Raw genomic sequence first — 9,216 nt, 5'->3', positions numbered from 1 at the left:
TTTCTGCGTGCCTCTGTACGTAACAGGTTGTCGCAATACGGGTGACGTATCGAATAAGAAACTGAATACCGGGTACGAATGAACGCCAGATGTATTCGCGCCAACGATTTTCTGTGATTATCGTGTAAAAGCACAATCAAAATCCTAACGAGTGCACTTCACTCCCTCGTTCTGATCACCCCTGCACTGGGCTTTGTGTGTGTTTGTGTGTTCTGTATATATTCTATGGGGGTGACGAACAAAAACCAAACCCACAAGCAATCGCACAGCTTGTCGCGCGGAAGGTGACATTAAGCAGTACCTACTATCCCGCAACCGGTATCTCTCTGAAACGTTCATCCTCCAACCCCACTTGCAACGACTTGGGTAGCCCAACATCGCTTTGGCCACTCTGCTCGGTCTGGTTCTGCACAACCAGAGGCCGGTTACGACCTCCCTCTTGAGCTTTATTGGTGACACCGGCCTCTGGACCAGCCTCTAAGGCCCCCTTTTGGGTGTGTTTCTTTATTTTTCTCCTTTTCCTTTTCTTTCTTCTTTTTAATGAATAGCAAATACGGCCTTTCAATAAACATATCCACCTCTGAACCCTGGTGAGTTTAATGCGCAGGAATAACAGCAATTCTACGGTGTGATACCGAGTGTGCAACACCAACTGAGTTGAGGTGTTCAGGCTTGTCTCCCATTTTATTTCCTTCCGTTTTCAGCACGGTATATTCGGTTCGGAACGTCGTAATTCAGTCCATTGGTGTGTGAACAACACAGGTAACCCCATTGAAAAAACACGATAACTGCTCAGAAACATGTAAGTTGTTGTGGGCGCCCCAATGTTGTCCAGTACTGGACAAAACTTGACGGAACGCACTCCTCCTTCGGAGACACACACTAGAGGCGAACGGTACCGTACGGACTTGCAAACAGGTAATAGGCCATTTGAAAAAGTTCCAGGGAGCAGCGCGCGCTCTGACAGGGCATGCCGGGAAATGCTGGGCAAAACGACAGCGATTTGCTATCGTCTCCGATCGTCGTCGTCGCCGGACTGGCGCATGCGCCGTCGCTGTCGTTTTGCACAGCATTTCCCGGCATGCGCGCTTCTCCCTGGAACTTTCGCAAATGGCCTATTGGGTTACCTAGGCAGACGTGTATATCCGCAATGACCCATTCGCTGCTGGCGTGAAACTCTGCGGAAGGAATGCGCCGGAACGCGTTCCGTAAACCTTTATCCCACACTATACCTTGATTAGACATCTATTGATCTCCTATTTACAGATTATGGGAACAATGTAAAGTGAATGTTGAGCCGCTGCCTGGGCAATATGGGATCTACATTACCGATACTGGAGTTGAAAACTGGCGTGCCAGTATTACCCAGCAGTAAATATTACGGTATAGGTACATTTTGCATCCTTCACAGTTGGCAAGGCATTACGAGTGCCTTTGATATGCAGCCTGAAACGTAACTTTTTCTAACGAAGCGAATGCCAGTAAAGTCACGGCATAGTCAGATTTTATATTTCCGTTTTATTGTATCTTTAGCAAGGAGCACGTTAATTAGTTTTTGCATTCAAAATAACAATGCGATGAGTTTTGTAAATCAGACGACAAGACGAGGGAGACATGCGCCGCAAAATTTAAAGAAATTGAGATTTCTCCGCAAAGCTGCGCTTTCCGGAGTTCCAGTAGTTGAAGAGCTCAGTTGGACAAGCCATTTCGTGATCCGTGGTTGTCGAGTCTCCCTCCTTTTATGCATAGAGAATATGCCTGGCATCGAAAGATACCAGCACAGGTGACCAGGATTCAAGTAAGGGTGGCTGTCCTCACACGTAGCAAGCATTTCACTTAATAACACGCAAAGCATTCGAATAACACGGGTGACACTCTATCCTTTACCTCCCGGCATTGCGGTAATTTAAGAAGGGCACCCAACATGTAGTCAGACTTCGAATATTTCAAAAGACTAACTACTAAAACGCCCGGCGCCTGTGATTTAGCTTTCCACTTCTCTGTGAATCGCGTCTCCTCTTCCACAGAATTGATAAGCGAACCGAGACGGCACGGTGTCTGTATTTCTGAAAGAGTAGTTAGTTCTGCGAATACAAAACAGTAACATGGGACGTCACTGTCTGCAAAACATACCGCGTAACAGCAAACCCTTTGTTGCAAGGCAGCTTCCCATTACTCCTGTGTATGTCTCCTTTTTCAACTTCTCTCTTATATATTAATCGGGTGCACAAAATGAATGGCTAGGAACACTTTCCTAACATGCCGCTAAACAAACTCCTACATCATGGCACTCCCAAAATTAGTAACTAAACAGAATGTGGTGGATGAACATTAAACAGATTTATTTCCTCAATCAGAACCCAAGAGAATGCCACCGGTGAGAGCGTTATCAATCCACCATTTCAATGTATGAGGACGTAAGTCAACTTACCGTCGTCTTAGGCATCCAACACTTTTCGTACAAGCCACACGCAGATGTACAGACATACAGCGAACGCAACCTTGTCTTCGCAGAACAACCTATTGCGTGGAGAGAGAGTGTTCATGCGCGAAACGAAGCGACGAGGCCACGGGGCCACGGCGCTAACCTCTACGCGAAGGAAAATAGCTCCTGATATTTATTGGCTATACAGCTACAGGAGTGCGTCGCTGAACTGGCTGAACGTTGCACCGGAATTGTGCCTATCTGGGCACTGCTGCCGGCGTCGCCGAAGAAGACTTTGCTGGCGCTGACTTTGTTCTCACGGAAACGTGGACAGCATGGACATCCTTCTAAAATACGAATGGAAGATAAATTCGGGTTTGCTTAGAACCGCCGCTTGCGTACACAAGCTGTAAGTCATCTGACGGTGACGGTGTATTCCTTCTTCTTTTTTGTTTTCTTTCTGTGTTTTTGCATATTTCGTTGTAATCTCGGAGTGTGCACTGCAGTTTCGCATCCCTGGCAACGGAGTGGGTAGCGCCTTTAATGACCGCTGAGAGTTACAGCTTAGTGTTTTTCTTTTTTTTTTGTAACGTCATATCTATATTTAATGACGTGGGCAACATGTGTCTCAGATTGGGGGAAGGACAAACAATACAACACAAAACGAGCAGCACAAGACAGAACCAGCAGTGAAGGTGGGTCATTCCACGCCAAATGATCCGGCGATGGTGCTCGACCACGATTTTTACGAAAAAAAAATCAGAGTTCATTGTGGTGGTAGACGTAACCTAAATCCAAAATATTAGCCTCAAATAGCGACGCGTTCCGACGCTACGGAGCTCTGAAGTTCGCGCTTCGAGCAAAAACCGTGGCCCCTCTGGAAGCGTGTTGTGAGCGTTCTACGGCACCGACGAAGCCCAAAATTTAAACGTGTTTTCTAGAAGGCCAATATCACCAACTGACCGAATTTGAATAGTTTACCGCAAAATTTGGGATTTGCGAGATTCTGGGAAACACTTCAAAATTTGCCCAATTTTGACATTTTTTTTATAAAAATAGCTACAGCATCTACCAAAACAAAATTTTGCAGGTGTGAAGCCCCTCGGGAGTAGTCTGTGATAAAAAGTATTAACCCTTTTCTTAACGATCTAGGTGTTGTAAAAAATTCGTAAATTCGCGCAAATCCTTAAAAAGTCCACAGGGTTTCAGGGTTAAAATTTTCAATGGCGATAACAAGCTACAAATATGCTCTTTACATAGAACTGTAGAAGAACTTCTCATTTATGCGTGGAGAAAAAATCAGGAAGGTTTTTCTGATAAACTGAAGGAATAATTTTTTTTTTCGGCGCTATACTCGCGAAGTAGGCTTTGCAGCGCGGTCATAAGCGCATGCTTATCCTGCTGGCCTCAAAAAAAACCTTGAGGTAAAACTAAAATTTTAGCAAAAGGAATGCTGGAAGCTGTTCTACAAGAGGAGTGAGTCAACATTGAAATGGTAATTTCCCTATTTCGGTAGAGCTCTTTCGGACCATCTCAATACTGTCGCGGCTGCACGCAGTTCACTGAATCTACCGACCACCCGTACGCTCAAATTACGAAAGAATGAGCAATTGTGAGGATATGTCTGACAGGCATTCTGGAAGTAGACTCGGTGTGGAGTATCTAGTATTCGACCCAAGCCGGGTGACTCATCTTCACACGCTTCCGCACAGCCGGTTCAAGGCTCTCCCTTCGCTTCTCATGTTCACTGCCTTGTTTATCTTTCTTGGCGGGCTTCGTCGGAGGGCAGTCCGCACTTGGTACACATAAAATCTCTAATAGCAGCAGTTCGACTCTGTCTTTGTTCCTTTTTGGAACTCAAACGTACAACACATTCTACACAGGAGTATCCTCAGTATATTAGCTGCAGTTTTAAGCAGTGGCGTTAGGGTTGCCACCAGGCCGGTATTATACACTCTAAGAAAAAAGAGAGTACTTTTACTCCTTTTGGGGAGTAATTGCCTTGCCACAAAAAAATAGTCCCTTTCGGGAGTAAATGAATGTCACAGAGTGAAGACCGCATTTCACGCGCTGTTGTAAGAGTCCCAGGTACATAATTGGTGCGCATGCATGAAAATACTTTGAAGCAAACCGTCAACCGTGATATATCGAGTGATATAAAATCTTGCGCCATACTAGGGCACAATTTCGAAGAAAGATGCGCTAACTGTTTCTTACTCTGTGTGTGGCTGGGAAATTGCTACGTTGTCTGAGTTATACAGCCTTATGTCGTTCAAATTGACCAAGGGCACATAATTACGTAGACTGTCGCATTCAGGAGACCATAAGCGAAATTTAGTGACAATTTGCAGTCCTGGGGAGTAAATGTCGGGACTAAATGTTGTGTTAGGGGACTAAAATGGGGAGTAATTGCAGACTAGGGGAGTAGAAGCTGCAATTACTCCCCGTTTTACTCCTTTTTTTCTTAGAGTGTACCGGCACGGCCGGTTATTTGCGCGCTCTGCCAGTTGCCGGTAAGAAGGTGATACCGGCAGCCTTTTGCCGGTATTTGTGGCTCAAGACCTTTCATAAGGGCTTTTACGGGGCTTTCCCTTCAACATTCCACTACAGCTTGAATAAATCTGGAGCACAGACCAAACTCCGCAGTCACCAGTCGTTTTCTTAGTTATTCATTATTATTATTATTCATTGTTATTACTATTATCATTGTTATTCATTACGTCTTGTGTTCGGAGGGTACAAGAGCAGTGGTTGTGCAAAGCTGTTGGTGGTTGTGTCGAGCCGCCTAGAACTCTCCTCACACACTTTCCCATGAGCCTTTCCTCCTTTCCCTCTATTCCACCTCCTCTCCCCCAGCCAGTATTTTTCACTCCGAAAGGTGGCAACCCTAAGTGGCGTAGCCACGGGGGAGCTGGGGGGGGGGGGGGCTCCGGCCCCCCTACCTGCCACGACCTGACCCACGCAAATCGTGCAAATCCGAGGAGAAAATAATATATGGGGGGAGGGGGGGACGAGTGTGACGATCGCGAAAGTTCTTGCGGTTCATGGCGTCTATCTAAACAGCACTCTTGAATGATTTTCAAAGTATGAGCTTGTCAAAGTGCTTACAATCTCGTGACACCACGTCATTAAACATAACAGCCTAAGTAATCGTATTGTGAAAGTCCACATCAAATATTTTCGTTCTTTTTTTTCCCAACCGCATTTTGCCGTGTGCACAAGTATGTGTGTGTTGTCGCACCTAGGGTCAGCGGGGGGGGGGGAGTTTTCGTATCGAGCCCCCCTACCTTGGAAGTCTGGCTACGCCACTGCAGGTAACGGTAACAGAAACGGATATCGCACACTTAGAATACCTGAAACGGCAACGACAATAATTTACGGTAATAATTCGTGTAGCGCAGGACCCGAATTATTGCAATTCTCCACCATATCATATAGATAAATTTATTAAATAAACCTCAATGAAGCAAACTAAAATTAACGGAAAAACTAAAACTAAAATGAACTATCAAACTGAAGCATATAAGAAAGTAGTATACCGTAAATTGAAGAAGCGCAGTTCTTATACGCTTATGGTGACCTGGAAGTTGCAAGCGTGAGTAAGTAACATTCCTGGAAACCATCTTCATATTAGCTGTTCACAGAAATCACGTACCTATACGTGTATTTTGAATAAACGTTGTCTCTGGTATGCATGTATCCCTGGAGTCCTCAAAATAGACTTCACAACGTAGAGGAATTAAGTTTTGTCACGGTCTCAATGGCCTTTTTTTAAAGAAAAAGGAAGGAAGGAAAGAAAGAAAGAAAGAAATAAGGAAAACAAAAAGGGCTGGAGATGGAGGTGTACCGAAAACCGAAACGGAAGGCAACAATGGTGGTAACCGAAACTGAAACAGAAACAAATATGGGTCAGTAACGGAGGTGGTAACGGAAACGAAAAATATTCCGTTACCTTTTCCTGCCCCCCATTTATAGGGAGAGTTTGGCCATTCTCTGATCTTTTGCCGCCTCGTGGGTGGAGCCTATTTTGACGTCAGAGTCGTCGATGCACCGCCCAAAAAGCCTGAATCCAAGCAGAATCCGCTTATCAGCCATCTCGTGCGCGCCATATAGATGCTGTCCGTCAGCTTTGTTGTCGCAAAGAATGCAATCTACAAGAATAACCGGCTTATGACCCACAGCCGCCTGTGATAAAGGGGGGGGGGGGGCTTTGTTGCCAAACTGAGGGAGTTCAAGGACGAAAGGCTTTCGAAGGACACTGTACGCACGTGTCTTCCCTCCTTGCATTGTAAACAACGATCAGCATCAATATGGCGTCGGCGACCGGCTGACAACGGGACAACAATAGAGCATGGCGAGGGAGGTGGCTCAGCCGTGACGTCACATGACGCGCTTCAAGTTAGGCTCCTCCTAATGGCCAAACTCTCCCTATAAACGGCTCTGCTATACTCAAACGGAACACTCAGCAAAAATATAAGAAAACAGCGGCCCTCGCACAACCGTTTAGCTCGACTGACCCAACGTCCTCGAACCCAAAATTTATTGCCTTTGTCGTTCGGCTATACGGACATGTGCGAGGGGCGCGGCTCACAGAAACCCGATGCTGCGTGTCCTGGAGTCAGAATCTGGTGACTTTCTTCCTGACCACGTGTGTATGGGAGGAACGACGGCGAAAACCTCACGGTGGCCAGTTGTTTTCCGCGAAGGACGGCGAGAAGTAAAAACAAAAATAACGAGCCATTCTGTCGCACAGCAGGTTTCCACTTTACACATATATTCACTCTTAGACGTGTGCACAGGGGTATCCCGAAATGCCGCCGTTATGAATCCACAGTTTAGAATCCCATATATGCTCAAAATCTCAAGCGGCGCGCGTTGCCTGCGTGCCCAACCATGGGTAGCCCCCCCCCCCCTCCCCAACGGCGTGGTGAGCTGTCAAAGAACACATAAATTAACCTAACCACAGAAAGCTAACCTAATCTAACCAAAATCTAATATTTTTGCTGCTCTGGTGTGACCACCATACTAAGCCTGACGGTCGCCAAAAACCTGGCTTTTATTCGTGACAATGATTTCGACTGACGTCGAAATCACGCAAAACTCCGAGGTTTGTCAGTAATATGCATTATTTAACACTATCCGTTCCGCCATTCTTCATATTAAAGCTTTAATTTAGAAATCTGGGATTTTGAACATCTGGGATTCTTAACGGTGGAATATCGTGGCATGCCCGTGTGCACGTGTATGACTATAGAAAGCTATACAGCGTGTGCATAAAAAATAATTTCGTATGCCGCCTCACATATGGTTCACAAGATTAGATGATGCGCTACATATGCATTAACAATTGGAGATCAATGGAACAATCTGCACTACGATATTTGTATCTCCCAATCATATGCAGCTGTTACAGAAAAGCTGGATTCCCATTTCAAATTGTCGTCGTAGCATCGCAGACGGCTTTGATACCAGTTGCTCATCAAATATTGCCCTTTTCTTTTCTTTTTAGTTGTTGTCATTTGTGAGTTTACTTCCAATGTTAATGCCTTTACCTACTCCTGCAATAGCTCCACAAGAGCCGGCGCTATCTTGAAATAAATAAATAAATAAATACACATTAGACGCCCAAGTATATATATATAATTGTACTTCGTGTCGATGGTTATGCTAAAGCATAATGGTTATGCTAAATGGTTATGCTATTGTCGCGGTTAGGAATGCTCTATTGGGAACTAGTCTGCTCCGAACCCTACTGGCTCCACACGACACAGGCGGGAAATCCTAAGCATCCACAGCCGGAATGGGAGCCGAAGCTCCACACAACACAGGCGGGAAAAACTTAGCCTCCACAGCCGGAAGGGGAGTTTACCTCTTTCGCGACTTCCACAGCCGAGGGAAGATACAAGTCCTCACACAAGGCGGGAAGCGGTGCTAGAGAGGCAGAGTGACAAGAGGCCGAGACAGTTTCCAGAGATCCAACCAACGACCCCCTGCAGTGGCCCAGGACGCTGCTTATATAGGTCCAGAGCATGGTCCGGTACCACTGCGGAGGCTACACTTTATTCAACTAAATATATACAAAACAAACACTTGGGGAGTGAGTGCGCGCCGGAAGGTGGTTTCGCGTTACAGTTACGAAAGGAGGAGAAAGTCGTTGGCGGGAAAGGCGAAAGTTGAACAAAGAGTTAGGCAATAATATTGGCAAACAGTTATATAGTAAGTCATGATAGTGGAATTGTCTGAATATGTGGTTATTGGAATTGTACTTTTAAAAAGGTGCTCAAAAATACCACACAAGTATAAGTATAAATTTAGTATGGCGCGACACTATGCATGGTTATGCTAAAGCATAACCATGAAGACTCTATGGCAATCTCGATAGATATCATCGCAAGAAACAAGACTAAACTAACAAGGGAAATAATAGAAGCAGAAAAGATAAATAACCATCAAGATGTATGCGTTAGCACACCTTCTGTATCTCTAACCGAAAAGGAACTGATCTTCCTCAGAACCGGTGCGCCCAGAAAGTGACACGTGTGCTGTGAGGGGGTTTATGCTTTCTTGCTCATTTTCTTCAATAAACTTAGTTGGAAGTTAGCGCCCGTCCTGTCTACTTCTCCGTTCTTTGTCCGTGTATCTTGCGCGCTCAGTTCAGATGTCTCATTACCAACTACCCTAATCCTCAACTCTTTCCATTCTAGGGTCACAAGATATGATAACGTGCTTGCCAAAACAACTAACACGCGTCCATTTCTCTATGTGCGGGCTGAGGACGTGGCATCTTTTAG

Source organism: Ornithodoros turicata, unplaced genomic scaffold (genome assembly GCF_037126465.1).
Source record: "Ornithodoros turicata isolate Travis unplaced genomic scaffold, ASM3712646v1 ctg00000783.1, whole genome shotgun sequence".
Taxonomy (NCBI): Eukaryota; Metazoa; Arthropoda; class Arachnida; order Ixodida; family Argasidae; genus Ornithodoros; species Ornithodoros turicata.
The sequence above is the reverse complement of the archived record's forward strand: the minus strand, read 5'-3'. Positions refer to the sequence as shown.